The following is a 23,917-nucleotide window of genomic DNA, read 5'->3' as shown; positions in this document are numbered from 1 at the left end:
ATATGCCCTCTCTTCCTCCTTAGACAGGGTGCAGACACTATGAGTTGAGGTGCAGGATCAGAAGAAAGAAGCAACCTGGACCCTGCGGCACCACATGAAGAAAGTTTTCCTGAAGCATTGCCCTAACGCAGAACTTTGCGTTATGAAGAAACAATTCATTGTGTTAAGCCTCTAAGGTTAGTAAATATAGTACGTTATAATTATGTCTTGACTGAACACAGATATCAATATGCAATGTGGGATGCTGATGTTTAAAAATTACATAAAATAGGTGACATTGGTGGTCGGGCAGCAGACATTGAGCAAACTCAATGAGAGGCTGAAAAGGTGGTGGCACTTGTCACTTTTGGTTAACTGTTGCCTGTAGGAGCCTGGGAAGTAGACCATGGACCTGACGAACTTGTAGCTCTAAGGGGGAAGGGGCTGGAAAACAGAAACTTGGTAATATGTGTTAGTTGTTATTGACTGTGTTTGGCAAGAAATTACAAGAAATAAATGAGCTCGGGGAGGAATTGCCTAGTTTTCAAATAACTGTTCCAGAAATGAAGATGGTTTGCAAATTAGAAAAGTCTATAGTTTTCTCAACCCCAGATTTTTTTCTCCCAAGAGATGGAGAAAGCTTTGAATGTAAAGGGCCCAAAGTGACACAAAGCAAAGACAAGCCTAAGAAAGTAGTACTTTGTAAAACTTTTCATTGAAGAAAAAAGAAACCCAGGGCAAAACCTAGTGCATTAGGGTACAGCCCCCCCATCTATCTTCCAGCTGGCGTCGAGTTGGCGCCATTAAGTTGAGAGAGATGGGGTATGAGGGAAGAGCAAAGAAGTCAAATACATTTGCAAATCATGCCTCAAAAAGAACTTAGGTATGGTTACTGGCTCATAGAACTGACTAGAAGTAAACAGAAGCTAACTAAGTAAGTGATAGTCTCTGGGATGGGGGTGAGAGGGTATTTTTTTCTAAGTTATAAATACCAAGCATAATTATTAACCTACCATTTTCATGGCTTCTATGTCCAGAGCACCAGTTCTTTATTTCACCCAAGTTGAATGTCTAAGAAGTGATTGAAATTTCTTCTTCTATGAAGAGAATTAATAAATCATTAGCGCGCAGTTACCCACCCTCCCCTCCCCTATGACAAAGACTGTGCTTCGGTACCCCCTGGGTCTTTAGCATGTTTGAAACATAAATATAAATACTACACTACGGATATATTAGGAGCAAAATAGCCCTCATCGGCTGACTGTGGACCTCAGCCACTATGCATAATGTTGTTTTGACATGAAAATGTATACTGAGAATCAAATACTGACCTGCCACAAACTTTTGCAAATTAAATCTTTTGGAATCCACACCTGTTCTAGCTAGAAAAGAGGACATGGAGAAGAGGTGAGAGATAGATGCAACCTGATGGTTTGGATGGGAGAAAGGAGGATCTTGCCCACGAGAGGAGCCACAGGAAAGAGAACAGAAGGCAGGATGAACATGGTATATGCAGAAATTGCTGGTTAACCTGATGCATTTATGAAGCAACTTGGTTCTGAAGATGCAGCAAAAAAAAATACAGCAAGGCAAGCAAGTCTCCATTTCTTCCAAATCTAGGAACTATAGACACATTGCCTTTTGCCTGAGAGTTTTAATTTGCCCCATTCTGATGGCAGATTAAAAAGTTTGATGATCTCATAGAGAGGATGTTACTCAGAATTTTTGCTGTTCAACTCACTAAGCCCCTCTTAGTCCTGCTGACACTTTAAATCAATACTTCTAATAGAAATATAGGCTGAGCGTGGTAGCTCATGCCTGTAATCTTAGCACTTTGGGAGGCCAAGGCAGGAGGATTGCTTGAGGTCAGGAGTTCAAGACCAACCTGTGCAACACAGCGAGACCTCATCTCCCACAAAAAAAAATAGAAAAATTAGCTGGGTGTGGTGGCACATGCCTATAGTTTCCAGCTACTTAGGAAACTCAGGCAGGAGGATCACTTGAGCCCAGGAGTCTGAGGTTGCAGTGAGGTATGATCATGCCACTGCCTTCATGTCGAGACAACAAAGTGGAGACCCTGTCTCCAAAAAAAAAAAAAAAAATGAGAAGAAAAAAATAAATATAATGCAAGCATCAAATATAAGCTTAAATGTCCTACTTGCCATATTTTAAAAAGTAAAAAGAAATGGATAAAATCAACTTTAATAATATATTTTATTTAACCCAATATATCCAAAGTATTATCATTTCAACATGAAAGCAACATAAAAACTATTAATGGATATTTTATATTCTATTTTTCATACCTTTCATTTCTCTCTGGCCATGACCTTCTAGAGTTTGGAGAAAAGCCTAAAAAGAATTGAGAGCTCTTGAGAAGCAGCGATTGGAATGTGTATGCTAAATGACTCAAAAAACATGCTTTCATTGTTTGAAAAGGTCGTCTTGTAATTTTATTCAAATGTTGACCGACATGAGTCAATGTATACATCCAAATCAAAGCAGTGAAATAGAATATAAGCAAAAGAGTACACGCCATATGATTTCATTTATATAAAGTATAAGAACTGGCAAAACTAATCTATGCTGTTGGGAACTGGATAGTGGTCACCCTCAGGGGAGGGGTGTGACTTGAGGAGGCACAAAAGGGACTCCTAAGGTGTTGGCAATACTCTATGTCTTCATCTGAGTGCAGGTTGTTTGAGTGTGTGCATGCAGCTAGTGAAATTCATCAAGCTGTTCATTTATGACCTGTGATTACTGTGTGTGCATGGGTGTGTCTGTGCATGCACATATGTGTGTACATACAGGCATACCTTAGAGATACTGTGGGTGCTGTTCCAGACCACAGCAAAAAAAGTGAATATGGCAATAAAGTGAGTCACACAAATTTTTTGGTTTCTCAGTGCATATGCAAGTTATGTTTATACTATACTGTAGCCTATTAAGTACGCAACAGCATTATGTCTAAAATAACAATGTACATACCTTAATTTAAAAATACTTTATTGCTTAAAAAATTGCTAACAACCATCTGAGCCTTTAGTGAATCATAATCTTTTTGCTGGTGGAGGGTCTTGTCTCGATGCTGACTGATCAGGGTGGTGGTTACTGAAGGGTGGCTGTGACAATTTCTCAATATAAGACAACAATGAAGTTTGGTGTGTGAACTGACTCTTTCATGAAAGATTTCTCTGTAGCATATGATGTTGTTTGATAGCAGTTTACCCACAGAACTTCTTTCAAAATTGGAGTCTATCCTCCCAAATCCTGCACCTGCTTTATCAACTAAATTTATGCAATATTCTAAACCCTTTGTTGTCATGTCAACAATGTTCACAGCATCTTTACCAGGAGTAGATTCCATCTCAAGAACCACTTTCTTTGCTCACCCATAAGAAGCAACTCCTCATCTGTTCAAGTTTTATCACGAGGTTACAGCGATTCAGTCACATCTTCAGGCTCCACTTCTCATTCTAGTTCTCTTGTTATTTCCACATCTGTAAGTTACTTCCTCCACTGAATTCTTGAACCCCTCAAAGTCATCCATGAGGGTTGGAATCAACTTGAAAATTCCTGTTATAGTTGATAGTTTGTCCTCCTCCATAAATCACAAATCCTCTTAATGGCATCTAGAATAGTAAATCCCTCAAGAAGGTTTTCAATTTACTTTGCCCAGATCCATCAGAGGAATCACTATCTATGGCAGCTGTATCCTTACAAAACATATTTCTTAAATAATAAGACTTGAAAGTCAAAATTACTCCTTGACCCATGGGCTACAGAATGAATGTTTTGTTAGCAGGCATGAGAACAACATTTATCTCTTTGTACATCTCCATCGGAGCTCTTGGGTGACCAAGTGCATTGTCAATGAGCAGTAATATTTTGACAGGAATCTTTTTTTCTGAGTTGTAGGTCTCAACAATGGGCTTAAAATATTCAGCAAACCATGCTATAAACAGTCTGTCATCCGGGCTTTGCTGTTTCATTTATAGAGCACAGACAAAGTATTACCCTAGGAATTTTGGAATGTTTAACAAGCATTGACTTAAAGTCGCTTAAACTTAAAGTCAGCAGCTACAATAGCTCCTAACAAGAGAGCCAGCCTTCTCTGAAGCTTTGAAGCCAGACATTGACTTCTCCTCTCTAGCTACGAAATTCCCAGATGGCATCTTCTTCCCATAGGAAGTTCTTTTGTCTACATTGAAAATCTGTTGTTTAGAGTAGCCACCTTCATCAATTGTCAATTATCTTAATTATCTGGAATTTTCTGTCTGTGCCTGACTTATTTCACTTAACACAATGAGTCCTCTAGGCTCATCCATGCTGTCAGGCAAGGTTTTTATGTTACAGTCTTGAGGCTGAATTCCTTCTCTTCCAGAAATCTCTTTGCTCTTAAAGCCTTCAACTGATTGGATGAAGCACACACAATTATGGAGGGCAATCTGCTGTGCTCAGAGTCCAGGGATTTAAATGTCAATCACATTGAGAAAACACCTCCACAGCAATATCCAGACAGATGTTTGACCAAACAACTGGGCATCATGGCCTTGCCAAGTTGACACATAAAATTAAGAATCATCCATCATGGAAACTCACCTAGAAATTTTGTTTAAAATGCATGAGGTCTAGGCGTAGGGCCCAGGGATCTACATTTTTAACGAGCATCCCAGGTGATTATGATTTTGATTCAAGTGGTCCATGGAACTACAGGCAGAGAAAAAGAGCAGTTTCTATGCTTCCTGGGTGTTTTCTGAAGCATGTATTACCCACATTCTGGAGTTTGAGGGCAGTGGCATAGAGTGCAGTCTCCATCCAGTGAGATGGATATCATTGGTCATATTCTTCAAGGTGCAGTCAGAAAAGTAGAAACAACACCAGTTGCTCTTCGAACAGAGAAAATGTAGTACAGGGAATGGCTTAACAAATGTTGGAGAACTGAAAAAGCAAAAGAGAATTCTACAGTAACATAGAAATAGTTATTACAGGAGGCAGCAATCACTGCTTGAGCTGGGGGAACAAAGAGAAGCAACTGGAATTATTAGACACTGCAAACCTGGAATAGTGATCCCACAGAGTGAGAACCCAGACCTCCAGGGAAATGTGCTGCCTGGGAGGCTCCTTATCCCAGCTTCTGGGGACACCAGCACCAGCCGGGCAGCACATTTCCTTGGAGATCTGAGTCCTTACTCTGCACAGTCGCTATACCAAGGGAACCAAGAAAACACATCACCAGACCACCCCAGATGAAACAACAGCAGTCAAGAGAGAATAGACAACCAGGGCCATGTGTGATAAAGAATCTCTCCTGCTTGGACTGGCAGATTTGTTTTCACATAACTAGTGCCAGAGCTTCAGTACAGTGGTTCAAAAGCATTTATCAGCTTTAGCACTTATAAACCAAAAGACTAGACGAATTTAAGTAAATATAAACATGATATGGTTCAGACATGCTACCTGTAAGTAGTAAAGCCTGGAGATGCTCGAACAATGGCTCTCAAAGGGTGGTCCCTAGACCTGTAGCATCAGCATCACCTGGGAACGTATTAGAAATGTCAATTCTTGGACCCACCTGAAACCTACTAAATCAGAAACTCTGGGGACAGGGCCCATAACCTGTGTTTTAACAAGCTAAGCCCTTCACGTGATTCTGATGCACAATAAAGTTTGAGAGTCACCATCCTAGAGCATATTAGTGACATAATTCATCAAATTTCTGAATTGACGTATCTTTACTTACCTTCCTCCTGATGCAAGGTTTATATGTATCTTCTCTGGTTTTCAAGGATCATTAATCATTATCCTGCCATAAACAAATAATTAATAGTCAAAGAAAGCAGAGCATAAATTATAAAAGTTTTCTATTTCTTTGGCACATGCAGATATCTTCCCCATTAGTATCTGTAACTTTTTTCAGACGTGCCCTGTAGTATAAGGACCCAATTAAAAAAAAAAATAAAGTACTGTTTTCCATTTTATTTTTAGTAATAAGCTAAGTAATTAAGTCCTTTCTGGTTCCTGGAGCAATCCAACTTTTCAGAGAATTTTAAAATGAACAAAGAAAATTCAGTTAATAGGCATGGACATAAGGGAATCAACTTATTAAAATTAAAGTCCTGGAGAAGTCACAGCAAATAACTAGATTTAGGAGGACTGAATGCATGATTGTGCTTCTTTTCTCCAACTATCCATGTTATTTTCCAAGCTAACATTTTTCTCCACAGTTGTGCAAAGATAGAGTTGTTACGTGAAGATGCCAGAATAAACCTTATCCCTAAAAGAGGTTTTCTAAATCAGAGATTGCAAACTGGTGCCCAGGAGCCAGATTAGGCCAGCAGATGTATCTTGTTTGACACATATGCTATTTCATTTATTTGTTTTTAACATTTGCCAACATTACCAAATTGGCAGATTTCACTAAAAATCCAGCATTCTGGCTTTTCTTAATCCAGCAACACAGGGCTGACTTCTTCCATGAAAAGCATGGTTGGAGCCTTAGAGCAGCTGCCCACCCAGAAGGGCACAGACCCTCTGTAGCCCCCACCTGCCACACTTCAAGCACACTCAAGTTTTTAACTTCTGCCTTACCTCCTACCTGAAGAGTTTCCAGACTGGAAGGAGGGTGTTTCCTGTTGCTTTATACCAAAGAGACACCGACAAGAAAATGCCACTCTCCAGACCAGGCCTATCCCAACCTGCCCTTGTGTAAGGCCTGCAAGGCCTGCTCATGCCCTTGAACCCTTGGTTCTCAACAGCTTCTCAGGTTTCTCCCATCTCTCCTGGCCCCTCATCCCTCCTTCTGCTATTGGAACATTGCACAGATTTTTCAAGCCCTAAAATATAAAAAAAAAAAAAATTAAAAATGGAACACCTCTTTGACTCCAAGACTATCTGGAAGCCACCATCCAGCTTGCCCTCAGCCCTGGCCACTCCCCAGTCTGCTGTAATCCAGCTTGTACCCCCAGAATTCTACTGGAATTGCTCTGGCGGACATCACTAATGGCCCCCTAATTACCAGATCCAGTGAACTTGCTTCAATCCTTCTCTCCCTACCCCTTATCACCTTCCTTAACCTTCCTCATCCTTCGAGCGTCAGTTCAGGCCTCACTCCACTGAGCAGCCCGGGGCCCTCAGCTGGGTTGAGTGCCCTGCTGAGCCAGGTCCTTCATGACATCTGTTCTTGTCTCCCCCACCCCCTCCAGACATGGTATCACAACTCTCACTCTGAATCTCTCTTCCCCACTGGAAGTTAAAGACTGTGTCTCGCTCACCGTTGCACGTACAGTGCCCAGTACAGTAACTCACGCACATATGTATTTGATAAATACATTTTATTAATAAAGAAATAAATGGATGAATGAATGAATGAACCAAGAATTAAGGCACCTTTTATGTTTGTTAGGAGTAGGAAGGCCCAAAATTCTTCCAGGAGTGTTTTGTCCCAAAGCGTTAGCTTTATCCAGGAGGCTACTTTCCATAATACAAATTAAATCAGATTGGGAAAAGAAAGTATATACTTTTCTCCTTTTCTCGCTGGACATTTAAAAGATTTTGGGTTAATAATGCTCTTCAGTATTTACTGAAATATTAAAAAGACACCACCCCAAAATGTTGTACAGCTCCAGTTGCACAATGATGGAAATACTCAGACTCTGCACTTGAGAGAGAGAGGAAAACCACACTAACAATGGAGTCAGAGATTCCGAGTAATACACATCACCTAAGGGAATGCTGGGGCTGTAGTGAAATGAGTGTGCCCCCGGAGTCCTTTTGTCGGCTCTCTGCGGGCATCACCACAAAGAAGCAGCGAAACACAGTGGCTGGGAACAAGGCTAGAGAACTTCTCTCCCCACTTCTGGCCCTTCCCAGATTTCTGTTATTACCAACTCCAACCTGGGCCAGGAGAGGGGAACTGAAAAGTTGAGAATGAGGGTGGAGGGAGATAGTCCCAGGCATGATGGTCTGTCTACATCAGCAAGAAGGAGAGACGTGGGGAGGAAACCAGTCTTTGGTAGCAGGAAAAGAAAGTGAGTTCTATGGCCATCTCACACGGGACAAGGGCTGCCCTCCCAAATGGTCATTCACACATCTCAGTCATTCCCTAACCCATATTCACTAAAAACATACATGAGCACACATACAATATACATATATACATAGACAGCATAATCAGATAGAATTTCTCTGCAGGAATTCCAATGCATGCACATCTCTGTCAAGTCTGGGCTCAAAGAACAGTCCTTGGTATGCTCCTACCTGTTGTTCCCCCTTCCCCATGTGACTCCTGGCTTCCAGGTCACCGAGGTAGAATTTCAACCCTTTGCAATGGCTGAAGAGCCTTGGTGCTAGGACTAGCTGCCCACCTCAAAATACCCAAGCACTTTTCTTTCCAATTAAGCTCCTAGAATCTTCAAGCAGGCTCACCCCCACATCCTTCCTTGTGCATCTAAAAACATCCAAACTGGCTGGATTTAGATGTTTCTAAACATCTCTTTGCCCCCTCACTAAGCTCCTCTCCAGTATACAAGGGACAGACATATGGCGGGCATGGAGTGCCTGTACTCCAGCTCCCGGACCTCACTTATATCCTCTTCCACTCCACTTTCTTCCCCATCCCTCCACTCTTCCTTCCTTCCTTCCTTTCTTCCTTCCTTCCACTACCAGTTGACCGAACATAGCACAGGAGAGAAGCAGAGAGATCTTTAGCATCTCCAAAAACCAGTGAAGAGGGAAAATATTAATTCTATGTATGTCTTTCTCCTAACTCCAGTCCTTAACCTCACCCATCCTATAACAACCTACCAAAAGGACTACAGTGAGAACTAAACATATTTCACTGACCAACTGATGCACACATCGTGTAATTTCTTTACAATTTCTTTGCAATTGTATATTCAAAAACAAAATTTCCAATATCTCCAATTGCTGCCTCATTGGCTCTAAGAATAGGCAATCATTTCTTAAATTAACAACAGCTTTTAAAAGTTAGAATCCATCTTTTTTAGAAAGATCTCTGATATGACAAAGTAAATAAAAACAGAAACTATGATAGCTAAAACTGCCATTTTATGTGAAAAATATTTGAAAGCTTCTTATGATTTATCTGCTAGACATACTGAGTATTTTAAGTCTCTGGAAAATTTCATCATTAACAATGACATTTTCTGAGCACCTCTGTATAAAGTGCTATGCCCTCTGCTTCTTATTTCATATCTGCCTTAGTAATAAGAATAGTTCAATCCTACTATAAGAAACTTCTAATATTCACAGATATGGAATTTGATCTCCAACATCTCTTAGCTCCTAAAAGCCAGTGCTTAAGACAATTATACTAATCATTAGATCCATGTTCATATAGCTTAGATGGAGAAAGGCTTGGCATTCAACGTCCCTTCAGAGTCTTCAAGGGACTTCAGGCTGTCTTGAAAGGGCATGTTATGATTATCACTTTGCCTATGATGCACGCACCAGGGCTGGCCTAAACCTCAGCTCTACCCAAACCAGCTGCCTGAGCATCCAGATCCAAGACTGTAACTGCTTGCCTGGTGTTTTCCAAAACCAGCCCACTCCCTTAAGACACTTAGGGGCAGAGAGTTCAGAGATTAAAAGCTTTGGGAGTCCAGAGAGTATTCAGACATCCTGACTTCTGGCAGCTCCCCTTGCCCTGTTTTCTTACAGCCCAGATGGCGCTTGATCAGTGATGAGTGCTAGAAAATCACTTAGCATTATTGAAACTTCTCTACCACATTGTTTTCTCAGAGCAATGTATACATTATCTCTGTGGCATACATTTGCATTTGGAGTTTTCTGGATGCAATTACCCTTTGCCAACTAATAAAATAAGATGTAATTATAGATGTACTGTTAGCAGTGCCACTTTGCATTTAGGTTGATAAGTTTGTGGGTGTCTGGAATTCCAGATCTGAGTGCTGTTTATTACTTTAACCCACACATGTTATTTCTGAGGACGGTGCTGCTCACGGTGAGAGCTATCGGAGGCAGCACAATCCCGGGCCTCTCTGTCTCCTCGGGCTTGCACTTTTGACCTTTTGAACAGCTTACAATGCATAATTCAACCCAAGCAGGGCCCCTGGTTGCTGCCCTGAACCCGAGGTCTAGTGCCCTGACTTTAAATGTCAATTTCGTGTCTACCGATTAAATGAGGAGCAGAGATTGACATGCAGGGACCTTAATCAAAAATTTCAGAAGGAACATATTTAGACTCGAACATGACAAAGAACTATACAGAACTTCTCTGTATTTTCTACAAGGAGCATGCATTATTTAAAAAAAGAAAAAGAAAAGAAAAGAAAAACAGAAAAAGCATTCAGTAAGTGTTATATAAATTCAGGAGGAAGATAGGCCTTTTATTCTGTGACCCCTCCTACAGGAACCCTGGAAGTGTTCAAAGACTTACCATGGGGTCCATAGTCTTAGGGAGATTTTAAGGGAATTCATTTCTAGAAACTCAATTTCCTAACCTGAGTCTTTCTGAAAACTGTGCCTGAAGATATGTGCACTAAAATATTTTTAAAAGAATAAATTGATGTAGAGTGTTCAGAAAATGATCAATGGAAGACCTCACCTTAGTTTTCTCTTGACTCTTAATATCTTAGAAGCAGCAGGTCATATCCTCAGCACCCCGTATATGAATATCTGTTGAGGTATCCAAGACCTGTGAATATTCAGAGACTGCTGCATGAAACCCTCAAGCCTATGAGAACAATATCACTTTCAAGACAAGCCAAGCACTGTGATCTGGTGGCTGCCCATCAAAGGAACAAGGGAGACCTAGGAGCTCAGTGCATTCAGGTGAGGAGAAGTCAGAAAATCTGCCTCTAAGCAAGGTCCTCATGGATGGCTAATGAATGCCTGGAAATAACTGTGACATCTGAGGGAAACCAGCCAGGGGAGGGAAAGATCTCACTGAGGACAAGATAGGCAGACTGCCCAGCCTAAAGAATCTTGAGGACAGAGCAGCTGGCAGGGCAGTTAGCACCATGACCAGCAAGAATTGTGCGGAAGAATCCCTCTAGCAAAGGAGCCAAGGGATATGGGGCCGTGAGCCGTGTGGCCAGGGGAGTGACTAGGGCCACACTGCTGAAGGCGAGGAGTCCCAAGACTGGTTCTGCAGCAGGGAGGCTCTGGAAAAGGTTACAGTGGAGGAACATGGAGTTGGAGAACAGCTTAATGGTTAGGAACATCAGCCCTGACCTCAGATAGCCCTTGACGGGGATTCCAGCTCTGCTACTCTGCTCACACTTGCTGGGAGACCTAGGGCCAGTCAGGCTCATGTGCCTCAATTTCCTCCCCTGTAAAGCAGGGTCATGGTAGTAGTTATCTCATAGGGCGTTGTGAAAATTAAACAGAATAACTCAGGTAAAGTGCTTATCACAGTGCATGGCACAGGATAAGAGGCTGTCAAAATTATAATTATTTATTACCAATTTTTGCAGGCAGAGAAAAATGTCAAATAGAAGCTAAAGGTTTGTCTCAATGCCAGCACAGAGGCAGAATTATAAAAACAAAGATAGCTAAGGGTGAGAGGATGGGCTGAGCAGGGGTAGTAGCAAAATAAAATGTCAAGGGTTTTCTATGCTTTTCTTCCCCAGAATGTCAATGGGTCAGTCAGCACCATGCTTCTGCACAGATGAGAACAAGTCTAAGCAGGGAGGTTGTGAACAAGGGAGCATCAAAGGACCCCAGGGGACTATCAACACCCCAGAAGCAGCTCATGTTATATTCAATGTGAATGCCCAGCTTAGCTAAATATGATTCATTTGGATAACTTTTCATGCATTCATTCAGTAAGCATGTTCTAAGAGCACCCACCACATGCCAAACACTGTGCCAGGTGCCCAGGATACAAAGATCTGGAAAAGCACACACACACACAGCTCCTGCTCTCAAGGAGAGTACAGTCTGATGGTGGATGAGTTAAGATAGGCATTAACAAATTGACCCTTAGACTTCAGAATTTCAACATAACAAAGATTTGTTTCTCACTCCTGCTTGCAGGGCGGGAGAGGGCTGATAGAGGGGAGGGAGGATCTGCTCCACACAGCGACTCAGGGACCAAGGCTGACAGATGCGCCACATCTCTACATTTTCCAGATCACTAGAGCAATGGAGCAGAGAGTGGGGGGCTTCACCCAGGTCCTTAAATGCTTGAGTCTGCAAGTGACAAGCTTCACTCCTGCAACAGCCCACTGGCCAGTCACCAGGCAGCCCTGCCTAGCTACAAAAGGCTAGGAAATGTGAGACAAGATGTGGAGATTCTGGGAAGTAAAGATTCCCCGAAGTAAACAGGGAAGCAGGGAAGTAACAGTCCTAAGATAGGACTTGAGCAATGTCTGCTGTCTCAGAGGGGACAGGGAAGAGGCAACATGCCCAGAAGAACTACAGAGAGGAGGACCAGAGCTTGTAGGGAAGAGCAGAAACCTCCTCAGGTGGACAGGGATCAGAACTGATCTCCTTTCCTTAAGCAAGACATATAAAAGCTCCTCTGCTCAGTCAACTTTTGACCTTCACTTGGAGCCCTGAGCAATCAAGTGTTCTCTTTACCACCGGGTCGAAATCCTTACTCCAGATCATCATGGAATGTCCTCATGCGCGATCTTCACGTTGCCTATTCCTACTCATTGTGTAAAATGATGGGCATTCTTGGAAATCTCTAGGAAAACAAGCTGTTTAAATGTCAAATAAAACTTTTCACCTTGCTATTTAAACAACCCCTGTGCTTTGGCGACAGTTAATACCTACCCTTTCCTGTCTACCTTTCTGAAGAAAGTATGGCTAAAATGAGGACACTAATGTAGAAAATATAAAATCTTATGAAAACATGCAATACAGTTGTTGATGACAAGGTATTTTGGTTTGTTTACGTAGGCTGTAACTAAGGAAATAATGAAGTCTTACGGAGCCAGGCAGTGTTATTTCCACAGAGACACAGCCATCTTCCTTTGCTTGTCTGTGTATGAGGGAAGGAGGGGGTAAAATATACATAACAAAATTTACCATTTTAACTGGTTTTATGTGTACAGCTCAGTGGCTTTAGGTACAGGGTGTCCCAAAAGTCGCCAAACAATAGGGAAAATGGGAAATTGTAAATTTTAAAATTTTGTAAAATGTTATAATGAATATTTTGTAAACAAAGGTACATTTAGCTAAAATTTCCCATTTTCCCTATGTATGGCAACTTTTGGGACACCCTGTATATTCACCGACCATCTCCAGAACTTTTTCACCATCCCAACCTGAAACTCTCTATCCATTAATCCATAACTCCCAACCCCTGGTAACCACTATTCTACTCTCTATGTCTATGAATTTGACTATTCCCACTCCTCCCTCTTTCTTATTGAGCACTCAGTGTGCCAGACCCTGGAGATACATCTCTGGGCCCAACAGACGTGACCTTGCCCTTGTGGAGCTTACACACGTTGCCTTTGTAGCTAGGAATGTAGACAAAAGCTGCAATAAGGAGATTTTTATAGCATTTCTCGCGAATAAGTACATGACAACAGCCACATATTTTCAATCTTTTCCATCTCTCAAGGAAAGGAGAGTACTAGTGAATTTTCTCCCACCTCTAAGATTCAATTGCTGATAGGACCAGAGTTAGGATGATACTCATCTGACATGAAAACCCAAGCTCTTTCCTCCACACAGTTCTATGTCTCCAGAAAAGCGGGTGATGCTTAGGCAGGTGATTTCCACATCTCTAAAAGGGGGTATGGTACCTGTAGAAGCTTATAGAATAAATAATTTCAGGAAACTCATCCTGCCTGTGACCCCCCAACTGTGCCGCCTACTACTTCACCTGCCAGTGGCCCAGCTGTGCAGTAAGTGATGACGGGGCTGTCCCATACTCTCCTCTCATCTTTTCTGATCAGTTTCTTCCCATCCCATAGGCAGATAAACCTTGTGATGAACTTATATAGCAGATGGAAGTGTTCCAAAGTATCACAGGTCAAAATTAAATAGCACATCTCCAGTCTAACAGATCTCATTGAGGAATGTATTTCCCGGAGCTTTCTCCTAGTAGCCACTGAGATGGTCTCTTGAACTGGGCAGAGTTCCCACGCCCCAATCCCAGTAATGGTGACAGGCACTGGACTTCTTTGTTTTTATTAAACATCCTTGAAAAAATTCAAGTCATTCTTCAACGGAAGAAAACCAATGTGTAAAATCCTGCTAATGTTTAGTTCCCTGAGGCAATGATGTATTGAATAGTATTCTTCTGAGTCTGAAATGTTCCAGATTGGTTCCTTAAATACAGTCCCTGAACCAGGAGACTCTGGATCCTGAGCTGCTGGTATTTATCAGGTTGTTTTGTTTTGTTTTTTTAACCATAAATCTGACCACAAGTAAATGTTTTCTAACAAGCACAAGTCATATAAAAAAGCCCTTCCTGCCTATTAGGTTGTCCAGCACTTAAACAGATGCCCTCCCAGGGTGGTACCAGCAACAAATAGCCAGAGGCCTCTTGCTGAATTTGCTACCACTGGGAAGCAAGCACACTTTCCCTGCACGTACCTGACAAAAAGACGAAATATTGAGGGCAAAAGCGAAATACTCAATCTCAGAGAAACCTTAAACCACATATCATTAACCTTTCTCCATAATTCCTTTTGAGTTCCACACCAACTTTCTCTACAGGCCATTTATTAAAAGGTTAACAATGATTTTTTTCCTCCCCTGGGTGGTGGGAGTTGGAGGAATGTTTGCTTTCTTCTTTTATCTTTTCCCTTTCAGATTTTTAAAAAATTTTCCGTACTGAGTATGTATCATATTTGTAAACAGAAAAAAATTTTAAAAATTAATTTTTCTTTCATGAAAATAGAGCATATTAAAAAAGCAAAACATTTATTAAAAAATTAAAAATGAGCAAAGAAGTTAACCTGGTCTTTTTTCTTTTCCCATCTGATAGAAAAGTGTACATAATAAGCTGCTAAAATTTACTAAATTCTTTTTTATGAATTATGAAATCCCATGGAATGCTAGATGCAAAACAAAATCGTCATGAACATTTCTAGAACAGCTGACAGCAATTTCTCTCCTCTGGAAGATTTTAGCGAAAACTCCATTGATTATTCGTAAGTAATGATTTTAAAACATAGAGAAAAATCAAACCAGATGCAGCTTTAATAATCTAGAATTCAACCAGGCACAGAGGCTCACGCCTGTAATCCCAGCACTCTGGGAGGCCGAGGAGGGAGGATCGCGTGAGCTCAGGAGTTCAAGACCAGCCTGAGCAAAAGCAAGACCCTGTCTCTACTAAAAATAGAAAAAATTAGCTGGGCGTGGTGGTAGTCCCACACACAAGTAGTCCCAGCTACTCAGGAGGCTGAGGCAGGAGGATCACTTGAGCCCAGGAGTTTGAGGTTGCAGTGAGCTACAATGATGCTACTGCACTCTACCCAGGGTGACAGAGTGAGACTCTCTCAAAAAAAAAAAAAATCTACAATTCGAGGACAAATACTTCTTATCTTTAAAAAAATTTTTGTTACTGTCAACCATAAAGATGACAATACACAATGCCAATCCTCTGCCACAGTTCAGCTTTTGGACCTTATATAACTGCCACTAATTTGCACACAGAAACCCCTGAGGAAGAAAATAAAATCCATTTGGAGGAGCACCCGCCCCTTTCCCACTGCTCTATGCTGTTGCTTCTTGGTTAACCCAGCCTCCACAATACCCTCAAACCCTTGTCCTGAGATCACGGCTGCTCTCCGTCCTCAGCCTCCTGCCTCAGGAGCAGCCTGCTAGTCCTTGAGCGTGTGGCTTCCCCGGCCTCCCTCTCCCAAGCAGAGGCTGCACATTCTCCCACAGTCTTCAGGGTCAAGGTTGGGAGATGGGTGGGCTCTCTTTCTTATTCCCCAATACTTCTTCCCAATCATTCCTCCTCCGATTTTCTGGGAAAACCCCACTCCTCTTTGTCCTTGTCATCTTTATCTGCCACACTTGCCAGTCTCTCCCCTCATTCATTTCACATAGTAGAACCAGGCTCACTATCTTCTTCCCCACTTGCAAACACTCCCACGCTGCAGGAGTCTCAGAACTCACCCTAGCCTCTCAGTTCCTTCATGAGCCTGTTCCTTGGGGGTTCAGAGGTCCTGAGAGATTTTACTAGACAGTTTATCACATCGGATCATCTCGAGTAGGCAGACATATAATGTAGAATAAGTATCTTTATTTGTGATCACTTCACCTCTGAAACATTTTGTCCTGCTGTCTTCCCACAATCTCCTGCCCTAGGTCCCCTCACACCTACCTTTCAGCCCCAGCTGTCATGTTAAACATCCAGCTTTGATTCCATCACCTAACCACTCTCTTTGCAATACCATCAACTCATTTGCCCAGCTGGCCTTGTGTCACCTCTCCCTGGAAAAGCCTAGCTCTGTGTACACGCTCCTTCTCCATGCCACACCTATTCCGCTCACGACTGCTAAGCACCACGCTGGTACGTTAATATTACAATAATAACAATAACAGCAATAATAGAAAATATTGATTAAGCACTTACTACCTACCAGACACTGCTGAATGCTTTACATGTGTTACCTCAATCCACGAGCACCCACGAACAACCCAGCATACTTACATCGCCTCCACTCCATGAAGAAACTGCGATCTGGCCTCGCGTCCCTGCCCACTGTCACACACAGGGTGTCGGAGTCGGCGTTGCAGAGCCTGTGCTCCTCACCCCCAGCACTCCTCGCTGCTGTCCCGCTCACAACACAGCGGCTGTTCCAAATCTTCATTCTCCTCAAAACTCGCTCTTTTAACCGCCCCCCCAGATGACACCGAGGCCCCCAACTCCCAACCCACACACAGGAAAGGCGGAGCCATCCACACAGAGGCCCCCCATCGGAGCCCTGCGGAACTAGCTTCCCCTCCTTTCTACGACTGCTGCCTCCACTTGCGCCCAATCGCATCCGCCCACTTCTCGGGGACCTTGCCCACCGACCGCCTCTTCCCTCCTGTCCCCTTACTCACTCCGTCCTCACTGCTCTGTCCCGTTAGCAGGTGAGCAGGCTGGCTCTCACCTCAGGGCCTCTGCTACGCAGTTTCTTTCACTGGGCACCATGTTCGTCCTCTCCTTCCCTGGCTGGGATTCGCATTCTGCCCAGCTCTCCAGGAAGCTGCCACCGGCTCCCACGGGAGGGGTCCACCAGCCTCCCCACCCCTCCCGCCGTGCTCCCAGCCGCCCGCCCTCAGCCTCATCTACGCCGCCACCGGCTGTCCAGCTTCCCACTAGAAGGCGCGCTCCGGAGGCAGGGACCTCGTTCAGCGCAGTAGTCTCAGGCCTGGCACAGCGCTTGGCACAAAGTGGGCAATCATAAAAACATATCGAATGAATTAATGAATAGATTAATGGAGGCAAGGAGAGGCAAGATGACCGAGAACTTAAAACCTGGCAGAACATTTAGACTTTAAGAACTAAGAAAAAGGGAGTCATTACAGTTTTTGACCAAAGGATGAAATAATAAAAACCGAGGATTGTTTTGTTTCATAAGATTAGTCTTGTGTCTTTGGAATAAAATGAATTGCAGAGACTAGAGTTTTGAGGCCAATTAAAGCAATAAAGTAAGCTTAGAGTAACAAATGCCTAATCTAGTAGTGGAAACGAAGTATTTTGAAACAAAATTCAACAAGACTTCCTGATGAACCCGTATGTGTTCACTGGACAAGTAAAGATGACGCCCTCTACTTCAGGATTCCACCGTCCGTAAGTTCTAAAATAGAGAGTATAAGGTGACGTGTACACTATTCAGTGTTTTTGATTACTTGCCTAAAAGTTATTTGTCATTTTCATCTAATATATCCTATGACCTGAGCGTGATGCCTGGGACATGGCTGGTGCTGACCGAACAGATAGATGAATTTATATTCCTCTTTTATTACTTTGATCACTTTTTGGAAAGTAGAGAATATATAATTATGTATCTATAGTTTTAGTCACCTCTCCCTGGAAAGGTGTGTTTATATATGTGTGTGCATGTATATGCATATACGATTACACACACATTCCTGTTTCCTCTAATGTCTTTTTTTTCAGTACACAGACATCATAATAACCACATACAACAAAATCTTTTCCTTGGATTTCTCCAGTCAAACATTAATTTCCTATTAACAATCCTTGCTCCAGATCTTTTTCTATCTGACTTACCAATGATATGCATTTTTTCTTCCTAAATATATTATCTTCTGAATAGATTTCATTAAAGAAGATATGCAAATGACCAATAAACATATAAAAAGGTACTCGATATCATTAGTAATTAGGGAAATGCTCATCAAAACCACAATGAGATACCACTTCACATTCACTAGAATCGAAAAGACAGATAATGACAAGTGTTGGCCAGGATGTGGAGAAATTAAAAACCTCGTATACTGCTGGTGGGAATGTAAAATAGTGAAGTCACTTTGGAAAACAGTTGGTAATAGCTCAAAAAGTTAAGCATCAAGTTACCATTTGACTCAGCAATTCTACTCCTAGATATACATCCAAGAAAAATAAAACATACATCCACACAAAAAGAAAAACTGTATACAAATGTTCATAGCAGCATTATATATAATAGCCAAAGGTAGAAATAGCTTGAATGTCCACCAACTAATGAATGGATAAGCAAAAGTTGGTATACAATGAAATATTATGTGGCCGTAAAAAAGAATGCAGTACTGAAACATGCCACAACATGGACGAACTTTGAAAACATTATGCTAAGTGGAAAAAAAGCCATTCACAGAAGCCACATATTGTATGATTTCTTTTTTTATGAACTGTCTAGATTAGGCAAAACTATAGAAACAAAGTAAATTATCAGGTAGGGGAGGAGATATTAAGGGGTAGGATAGCTACAAGATATAGAGTTTCTTTGGGGAGTAATGAAAATGTTTAAAAGTGATTGTGGGCCGGGCGCGGTGGCTCACACCTGTAATCCTAGCTCTCTGGGAGGCCGAGGCGGGCAGATTGTTTGAGCTCAGGAGTTCGAAGACCCCGTCTCTACTAAAAATAGAAAGAAATTAATCGGACAACTAAAAATATATAGAAAAAATTAGCCGGGCATGGTGGCGCATGCCTGTAGTCCCAGCTACTCGGGAGGCTGAGGCAGGAGGATTGCTTGAGCCCAGGAGTGTGAGGTTGCTGTGAGCTAGGTTGACGCCACGGCACTCTAGTCCGGGCAACACAGTGAGACTCTGTCTCAAAAAAAAAAAAAAAAGTGATTGTAGTAATAATTGTACATCTCTGTAAAAATACTAAAAACCATTGGATTTTAAACTTTTTTTTTTTTTTTGAGACAGTATCTCAATCTGTCACCCAAGCTGGAGTTCAGTGGCGTGACCATAGCTCACTGCAACCTCCAACTTCTGGGCTCAAGCGATCCTCCTGGCTCAGCCTCCTGAGTAGCTAGGACTACATGTGTGTGCCACCACACTTGGCTAATTTTTTTTTGATTTTTTTGTAGAGATGGGGTCTCACTATATTGCCCAGGATGGTCTTGAACTCCTGACCTCAAGTAGTCCTCTTGCTTTGGCTTTCCAAAGTGCTGGGATTAATCAGACACTTTAAATGAGTAGATTGTTTGGTATGTATGAGTGGTTTATATCTCAATAGAAGTGCAATAATATATCTCAATAATAAGTGCACTTATTATTAAAGTGACACTATTTTATAGGCTTGTTTATATATAGAAAAAGAGCAAAAAAATAGGGGGATACCATTTTCAGTAGTGGGAGGTTGGGTATATTTATATCAATCGACTGCTTTTCAAGGAACAAATCAGGAAAGTGGCATACATACACGGCATTAATCAAGGGCAGTTTGAGTACTGCCAAGTATGTTTCCTTCTGCCTCCACTTAGGATAAATCATTGGGTTAAATTTTGAATTAAATGAAAATATCTTTGTCTATCATTTTACTCAATTTTGGTTCACCTACTTTGTTCAAAGGGAAATGAGAGTGTCAAGGCAAGGAAAATGTGGCTGGACTAATTTAGAAAACAAGATAAAAATTCTTTCCTTGGAAGGAAAGTTAAACTAAAACACACTTCAATTCATCCTTCTCTGAGATTCCATCCAAACTCCATTTTTTCATCTGTAGAATGTGGAAGAGAGCATTTCACTAGATACTCATAAGTTTCCTCCTAATTTCAAAATACTAGGACTATGGCCCAGAATTAAATCATGGGCTATCTATCAGATTTGTGGTCAAACCTATCGAGATTAAAGGGCAAACTTCAAGATTTCCCAGGTGCTCAGATGGAAACCTCATCTGGGTAAGAAGCTGGAAAGCCTTGTCTAAGAGCTCATCTTCCGCACTGCCTCTTTTACCTGAAATAGGCAAGATGGGAAAATTCAGTTCAGCATGAATGCTAATCCGACTTTCTGTAACATCAACCCCTAGTCAGGGTATATGGTGAAGCCTAAATTGTTTCAGTCACTATGTGAACAGAAATAATCACAAAAAGATTCTTTCTGAAATCATCTGATTGCTTCAGGCCTAGGAATTGGGATTGGCCAATTTCTTTCTAATATTATTATGTTTTCTAATGGAGTGGGACTCAGCAAGGAATTTTTCAGGCCAAAGTAATACATTCCTTTTCCCCCTTGATAAATTTAGACAAGATGGAGTATTCAAAATAGGAAAAGGACTTTGGGACAAGGACGGAATACAAACTGGCTTCTTAGGTCTGGAACTGGGAAGCAAAATTCTGAGTACTGGAAACCCAAAGATGTGGTAGTCCATTGGGGAAGCATAACTCTGCAATAGAGGAAGCTAAGAAAGAAACAATAGTAAAAAGAATTTAATGAGTTACCCAGAAATTGGAAATATTGAGCAGTGAGTCAAAATTTAGAGAATTTAAATTGGGATGGTGAAAAAATGTATTCTATCTCTTTTTTTAAAAAATAATCTTTGAAAGACCCAGGATATATGAGCAAAGCACTAAAATAGGTTAATATTAATACATTTATAGCTTAGTGTTAGAGGTTTACGCTGTCATTCTTTTTGTTTATTTATTTATTTCAGGATATTATGGGGGTACAAACATTTTGGTTACACGTTATGACTTTGCCACACCCAAGCCATGATTAATCCCCATGATCTAATTTCTGCCTTCATCCCCTAAGTAATGAACTAACCAGTCTTAGAAGATGAAATGTGTTGGGTTCACTCAGACTCACCCAGATAGACTGCAGTTGGCTTTTAGGGCAGAGGCACATAAAAATTAGGCTTTCATTTCCAATCCATAAATTTAATTTTACTTCAGTGTAAGCAAGCCTTGACAACAACTTTATGTGCTCCTCAGCTCTATTCTAGTTGGACTTGTCTTTCTGTGTGGGGCAGCAAAGTATCCAATTTTATGCTTAAAAATTAATTTTAGTATGGAAAGATAAGGAACACTAAAAATACCACCACACAAATTGTACTGTTGGAAGACAGGGAATGTGGCAGGGATGGGCAGGAGAAATCTATTTGTCCATTGTTTGAACAAAATGTCAGACTTTTTTCAAGATTTCTAAAATAGCCTTAATAAGATTTGACTCAAGGTATAGGCCTTGTAACTAGAATGAGGATGAACTCTTGTTTGTGATTTGTAAGCTCCTACTGTGACTAGTTCAAGCAATCTATGTACAGGGCAATAAGTTAAATAGAAGCCCACCAAAGTAGAAAGACTCTTCAATCTGAGTTTCCAGAAACTTTGGCAAATGGAAATCAGTTTAGAATTTTTTTCAAATAGCAATGTGAATTCCTTGGAAGCAAAGTTAACATACTGTCCTACACTCTCCTTATGAGGGTAACTATGTTATATCTGCTTGACTTAAATTATATGTAGTGAGTAGAATTTATGGCAAAGATATTGCAAAGGAATCCAAACATTCAGTGAATATACAGAAGAAGAAAAAAAGAAAATCATTCTATGGTTCAAAAAAGAATGAGAAACTCTCAAACCCAAAATGAAATTGTATATTTCAGTCTACAAACATACCAATAAAATGCATGCCCTGAAAAACACTAAAAGGAAGTCTACTAAGGTCATGGAAAAAAACAGGAATCATTGATACCCATGATGTCTTAAGGAAAAAGGAACTTTTGTTAGGTCCTACTAAGTGTCAACTACCTTACATATATTTTATGGCTCAACCCTCCCTACCACATTGATACCTAAGTACTACACCCTGTTTCACAGCTGAGGACACCAAAGCACAGAGAGGCCAAACACTTTGTCTAAGGCCAACCCAGCTGGTAAACCAAGCCAGACTTTGAACACAAATCTGTATGGCTACAGAATCCAGGCATCCATGAGACATCCTGTGCTTTTATAAATCCGAAAAGAGAATTGGCTCAGCAGTCTTCTTTCTCTGCTTCCTATTTTTTCTGAAAGGGACCACCTCACCTGAGTATAGCAACAATCCAGGTACAAATGAATGTAAGTTCACTCCCATCCCCCAGGCTAAAATAAACTCTGAAACACCCACAAATTGTTATCAGAAATATAGCATTTGGAAGGAAGAAAATATTTCCGAGATAACATCAGTTTTCCATTTGACTTAACATATTTAATGATGTTCCTGAAAGAGAGAATGCATCAAATGTGAACTCTGTAAGCTTCATTTCTTTCAAAAATGCAGCTTCATTAAAAATGATATTTTATCTATGCTTTTCGAAACCTTTATTTTCCCCTAGAAGTTTTACTTGTTTAATCTTGATAGCAACCCAAGAGGTAGAACAAGTACCCATCCAAGGTATTTGAGTTGTATATAGCATTATATTCATTGCTATTATAATATAGGCAAGTATGGCCTCACAAGACAAATGTTAATAAATACTTAATTGACATATTAACTACTTGGATACAAATGGATAATACCAAATACTCAAAACAGGTTATTTAACATACAAGAGACTCTCAATTCACCATTTCCACTGTGAGCCACTTTGCTTTTCTCCCCTAAAAAAATAGATTTTTTTGTATTTTTTTTCATTCTTAAATTCATTGAAAACTTTTTTTCTTTGAAGGTCCACTGGGTATAAGGAAAAGTGCTGAACATCATGGAGTCCAAAACAAAGGCCCACACAAGGACCAACAGTTAGACAAAAAATGCAATACCACTAAAAAAGAAACTACAAAAATGTCTCATATTAGTAGACATTAATTCTTGGCTGCACATAAGAATCACTTGACAAGGTTTAAAAAATGCTAATTACTAGGACATAGCCCCGGAGATTTTGATTTAATTGGTCTGGGATTCAGCGTGACATTGGTATTTTTTAAAAGCTCCCCAGGTGATTCGATTGTGCAGCTGAGGTTGAAAAGCAGAGCTACAGGACCATAGTGGAGGGACACACAGGTACATGGACACTGTAGGGATCCACTTCCTTGCTTCCTTTCATCTGAATTGACCCCTTGAGTTAGGCAGCACATGTACTGGGTCATGAAGAATAGGCAGTTTTGAAGAGTTGGGGGGATGGAGAACAGAGAATGTGGGTCCAAGGAGGAGGAAATGCCATAAATAAAAACAAGGATGTGAAAAAGAGCAATGAGAATTTGGGGGCTTTTAAAATTAAATGAAGCAATCTTATAGGACATTAGTGGGGAGAGCAGGCTAGAAATGTAGGGCAGGGTCCAGAGGCAGAGGGTCTGAAGGCAGTTAGGTTTGGAGCTGATTTCAAAAGCAATAAGAAACCACCAGTGATTTCTGAGCCAGGAAATGATGTGATCGAAGTACCTGTCACTCTGCAACTGGAAATGTAGGGAAATTCATCTAGGAAAAGTGCCGCCTGGAGTATAGGGCAGAGCCTGGAGGGCAGGCAGGAGGCCAGTTGGGCCAGTTGGGAAGTGACGGAGACAAGGAAGGCAAAGGTCACAGGCGCTGCACCAGGGCCGGGGCAGTGGGAGGGCAAAGGCCGGGT

Source organism: Propithecus coquereli, unplaced genomic scaffold, assembly GCF_000956105.1.
Source record: "Propithecus coquereli isolate 6110/MARCELLA unplaced genomic scaffold, Pcoq_1.0 Scaffold228, whole genome shotgun sequence".
In the NCBI taxonomy this organism is placed as follows: Eukaryota; Metazoa; Chordata; class Mammalia; order Primates; family Indriidae; genus Propithecus; species Propithecus coquereli.
The sequence above is the reverse complement of the archived record's forward strand: the minus strand, read 5'-3'. Positions refer to the sequence as shown.